The sequence below is a fragment of the Tupaia chinensis genome, unplaced genomic scaffold (genome assembly GCF_000334495.1).
Source record: "Tupaia chinensis unplaced genomic scaffold, TupChi_1.0 Scaffold000447_1, whole genome shotgun sequence".
NCBI lineage: Eukaryota > Metazoa > Chordata > Mammalia > Scandentia > Tupaiidae > Tupaia > Tupaia belangeri.
The window spans coordinates 169,272-174,927 of record NW_006159952.1 but is presented as its reverse complement, the minus strand read 5'-3'; the positions used below and the strand labels follow the sequence as shown (position 1 = coordinate 174,927).

Below are 5,656 nucleotides of genomic sequence, written 5' to 3'. Positions count from 1 at the left end.
CAGTTCTGCCTGGCAGAGATGATCAGAGAAGCTATATGAAAAAATTCATACCATAAAGTAACCTGGACTTTTGCAGCCCAGCGCTGTAATCAGTAGAGATTGCGATAGAGCAACCACATTCAGAGGATTACCTTGAGGCAGACTTTGAAGGAATAAAAAGACTGATCTTTGCAAGAAGATGGTATATCACAGAATACTTGGTAGGCAGGGATGAATTGTGAAGGTTTATGTGTGACTTGTGTGCTGGGCATTTGCTTTTCAACAGTTTGAGTAATTGACATATAAATATTTTATCAAAAATATCTAAAACCATACTGTCTTGTTATAGAGTCAAAACCAAAATGATAGCTAGTATTTTGTTTTAACATTATCTAAAATTCAGTTTTTGAATTTTTTTTTTTGGGGGGGGAGAGGTTTTTGCTATAGGGCGTGTGCGCTCGCCAGACAGACAGAGAGAGACATAGAGACAGAAAGCGAGAAATCACCCCCCCGCCGAGGATGGTCACACCACAATCCCTTCTCCTCCATTCTCCTCTCGGGATCTTGGGCACGCACGCACACACGCCCGGCGTGAGTTTTAAGCCACCGGGTCTGGGACACGAACCGCGGTTGACTAAGTGGGAGTCCAGCGACATAGCCATTACACTAACTGCTGGTTCCCAGTATTTGAAATTTTGAAAGTTGTTTATTAATTGTCAAGAACTATGGAGTATGAGCAAAATTTTTATAATATGTTAAGTAAGTGTGCGAAAATGTAAAAATAAATAAATAATATAAAAAACGAAACAAAAGAAATTGTATGGAGGTTTCTCAAAAGTCTAAAAATAGAACTTCTGTATGACCCATTAATCCTCCTTTTGGGTGTTTACTCACAAGACAGGAAATCACTCAGTTGAGACACATTTGCACTTCATAATTATGGCTGTATTATTCACGAATGGATACAACTTAAGTGCCCAACAACTGATGAATGAAGACAGAAAATATGGTGTGTGTACATAATGAAATACTCTTCAGTCGCAAAAAGAGATGAATTCCGGCTGTTTGAGTCTAAACAGATGAACAAAGAAGGAATCATGCTAAGAGAAATTAGACAGGCTCTAAAAGACAACTACTGTACATTCTTGCTTGATAAATTCCACGAGTCTTCGCTCTAGCAAAAGCTGAAAGAGTTGATTGCACAGAAGTAGAGAGCAGAATGGAGATGAGAATCTGGAAGGGGATGTGGGAATAGACACAGGAGGGATACAGGGGAGCAGACACAGAGAGTATGGAAAGAAGTGCAGCGAGGTACAGCACAATGTGCCGCAGTAAAGAACCTTGTGACAATTTAATCCGTATTTCCGAGTAACCATCAGAGTGAGTTTTCAATGTGGACAATGCACATAAAAATAACTTTTGGGGGTGGCAAATCTTTGGATTTCCTTGATTTTATTTTACTTGACTTGCATGCAATCCAAGACCAAGGTGGTGTGGAGAAATATGTAAGAAAGATAATGTGTGAATCAGAAGTGAAGAAAACTTATTTTAAATACATGGATACACACTATGCCTTATAAAATACGAGGTACATATGCGTAGTATAAATAGATGAATCTTGACAACATTATATTAGATGAAAGAAAGCTGAAACAAAAGATTGTGTACTTTTTGTTTACATTTACCAGAAATGTCCAGAATAGACAAATTTATAAAAAGTGAAAGTTAATTATGGGGATGAGAATAGTGGAAATTGGGACTCACTCACTGTCAACAATGAATGTCAGGTTTTAATTTTTGATATGGTGGAAATGTGCTAGAATGAGACATTTCTGTGGTTCCATAGTATCATTGGCATGCTATCAACCACTCAGAATGTCACTTTCAAGCAGTGAACATCATATTATGAGATTTCACAGTAGAAACCACACTATTTGTTTATAAACAATGAGACACAAATCATGAGAGCTCAAGCCTGCGTCATTATAGTAAGTGGTGGAGATGAGAAGAATACTGTCCTATTAAGAGACTAAACTTGTGGGACCAGCTGATGGCATAATGGTTACATCACTGGACTCCCACATAGTTGATTGTGGTTTGAGTCCTAGACTCGGAGGCTTTAAATTCATGCTGGGCATGTGTGCCTGCATGTCCTAGATCCCAAGAAGAGAATGGAGAAGGGATTGTGGCATGGCCATCCCTCCTGGGAGTTGATTTCTCACTTTCTGTCTCAGTCTTTCTGGGGAGTGCATGTACTCTATAGAAAAAAAACTCTCTAAAAAGAGAGAGAGAGAGAGACCGAACTTGCTTCCATACCTGCTGTGATAGTTACATCAGAGGAAGGGCAAGCCAGCCTGTTTAGTACTGATATACAAGGAGGTTAAATGATATAAAGAATGATCTTTGTTATGCTGCTGTTTATGGAGATTATAAAAGTAGCTCAGAAACACTTAGATGCCAAGCACCACTCTGAACATTTTGCAAATATTCTCTTGCAATCTCTGCAGCATGCCTGTGAGGGTGGTGGCAAACTCCACTGTACATCAGGATCCCCTGGAGAACTGCTGAGAATTCAGATGGCTGACTGCACCTCCCTCGTTTGCATTTCAGTAGGTCTGTGATGGGGTGTAAGAAGTTACTATATCAAAAATGCCCAAGAGATGCAGATGCTACTTTTGTAGACCAGCCTTTGAGATGGGTGCAATTCTATACCTCATTTTAAAGTGAAAGTGTTTGTATCCATGGGTTATTAACAACTAGTGACGGTAAGTATCTGGTTGCTTCTTAACTCAACTAGACAGGAATCCACAGGAAAGGAAGGGGAACATTTTTGTTTCAGATCTCATTTCTTTTTCTGCCCTCCATTCAATGCTTGGCAAGTTATATTGTGGAAAGCACCAAATGTGAGCAGTGGATAATGAGTCCAGTATGAGGGAAAGCAGCAAGGCTAGCCAGGGCCGGTTTAAATTCCTATGAGGAGATGATCAGCATACACTCGTACTGCAATGAGAAAAGAGAGATGAGCTGCTGTTCAAGAAAAGATCATTAAATGCCACTTGCTAAAGTGTGGTGAGGAAGACTTTACTCAAGACCCTATTAGCATGTGTGTAGAACACTATAACAGGGTCTCGTCGTCAAAAACAGAGATGACTTTCAACTGTATACTCAGCATTGGCACCTGGAAATTGATAATCAAGGAGCAGTGTGGAGATCATTGGACAGATAACTACTAAAAGGCAATGTCAGAGGTAAGAGTTTTGCTGTCTAACATGACTTAACAAGATTCTGAAAGAAGATAGGCCAGGTGATTTGATAACTCTTCGGTGGAAGAGTTATGTGTGGTGGGAAACCTGATCGAACATTAATGATGAGGAAAGTTGTGTTCCTGGTCCACCTGCAAGCAGTCTTGTTTGCTAAAACTGAATTTTACAAAGAACTGTACCGATGGGACTCTCAGAAGACTCTTAATGCTGACTAACATTTGGGCAGCCAGGAATGTCTTTCATCACGAGGTGGAGAGTATGGAATTGTGGATATTGGTTATATCGGCATTCATGTCATCTTGGTTAGTCTTAGACACAGCTTTATCTAGTTGTTGAACTGTCACCTATTTTTAGTGATGAAACTCCAACTGGGAGAGAACCCACCATTTACCCACAGTACGTGCCTACCAAAAGTGACTGTTGAGTTATCCACATTCCAGTGTTGTGACTGGGTCATAAATTGTGTCGAGGGTTACCGAAAAGATTGTCTGTCTTGGGCAGTCATCTTCTATTGCCACTGTGGCTGTAATGTAGTGGGTTTATTTATTTATTTTTTCCAGTTTAGAATGTTGGTAACATCTTGTGTTCTTTTTTGGTTATTCAGATTTTTTTTGTTATTATTCAATTATGTGCAAAATGAAACAATCTCACCATTTTGGAAAACCATATGGTAGGTTCTCAAAGTTATACATACCAAGTTTTCTTCAAATATGCACTGACAAGAAATGGAGCCTCTTGAATGAAGAAGTCTGTGGGGAAATGTTCATGTTATGATTTTTAATAAAACAAAATATATAGAAGCCATGGATATCCACCAATTGATGGCAGGTCAAATAAAAATAATGTATTTATTTAATGTACTAATATGAGTAATAAGAGAAATCAGGTAAAATATGTGATATAATTTGGAAAAACCTTGAAAACATAACGTAGAAACACTTGCCAACTCTTCCAAATGAAAGGTAACCCTGTTAAAGAAACACTTAAATTGTGGAAATAGCAACTCAATATCATAGCCAGAAGTCTTAATGAAGACCTAGAAGGTAGCAGAATTACTAACATGAAAGGAGACCAATTGTATACCACAAACCCAATTTTTCTCTTTTTTTTTGATTTTTTTTTTCTATAGTGTGCGTGAGCTCACCAGAGAGATAGAAAGAGACAGAAAGTGATAAATTGCCCCCCCAGAGGGGACGACCACACCCAAATTCATGCTTTACCATTCTCCTTTGGGATTTTGTGCATACATCCACACATACCTGGCATGAGTTTTAAGCCACCAGGTCCGGGACTCGAACCATGGTCGACCATGTGAGAGTCCAGTTCCTTAACCACCATTTCACCTGCTGGTCCCCAAAACAGACTCTTAGGCCCAGTGTATCCATGAAGATTGTTGTATTGGTGCTGGGGTAGCTTTCTTCTTCAAGAAGAAATTTGGAAGGATGTAGGTATTGTTTAATCAACAAAGAAATCTGGAGAAGTGGCTGTTCTGAAGAGAGACGTGTGTTATGTATATTACTTGATTACAAAGAAAAGGTCTGAAGAGAGACGTATGTTATGTATATTACTTGATTACAAAGAAAAGAGCTTAAAACAAGCCAACTTACAAAAACTTATGGAAGAGTTTAGAGGCCATGAAGTCCCATTGTCTGAAGAATGGAGTTACTGACGTCTCCATGCCCAGGATTGGATGTGTGGTCTTGATCGTCTGCACTGGGAAAATGTATCTGTGATTTTTGAGGTAGTCTTTGTGGCAACAGACATCAAAATAACTGTATATACACTCTGAACACACAAAAATTTTGAGTATATCTATCTATTTTCTCCTGTGTCATTTCTATTGAGCCATAAAACTGGGCATACTGATTTCAAAATGGACAGGAAAATTTCATGCAAAGTAGTCTGCTTCATAGGCCAGGCTTGGGTTGCCACATGTTAATATTTGTACTGGGACTTTGGAAGAGGGATTTCTTGAGATATATCACTGTGTGATATATAATTTTTTTTTTCATTCATTCTTTTTTTTTTAGGAAGATAAGGAGTGAGTGGTTTGATACTAGGCAGGAAAACCAGACGGTTGGGACTACGACCTCTGTTTTGCTACCCTGATCTGTTTGGTTGGCCACTAGGCAGCAACACTGATGCTACTTCTCTGCTTCTTAAGAGAAATTTCAGGAAGGATGAAGATTTGAGTTAGTTTATTATCTTTTGTCATTTGAACACTTACCTTGGTGTTAGCCTTTGTGCCATCAAATTCACCCATGGAAAGAATGATGAGTTCTTTCTTTATAGCTTTAATTACAAAATTGAATCCTACATTGTTAAGGAGTTTGCTGAGAAATGGAAAAATTAATCTTTTTCTTGAAAAAACTAAAAAGTAAACATTATATGAAGTGAAAGACAGCAGGTATGTA

General features: G+C 38.6%; 1 pseudogene; it reads left to right on the top strand.

Moving 5' to 3' along the window:
* The first annotated feature begins 2,375 nt into the window (after positions 1–2,375).
* Positions 2,376–5,031, top strand: LOC102473586 (O-acetyl-ADP-ribose deacetylase 1-like; annotated as a pseudogene).
* Positions 5,032–5,656: the final 625 nt, after the last annotated feature.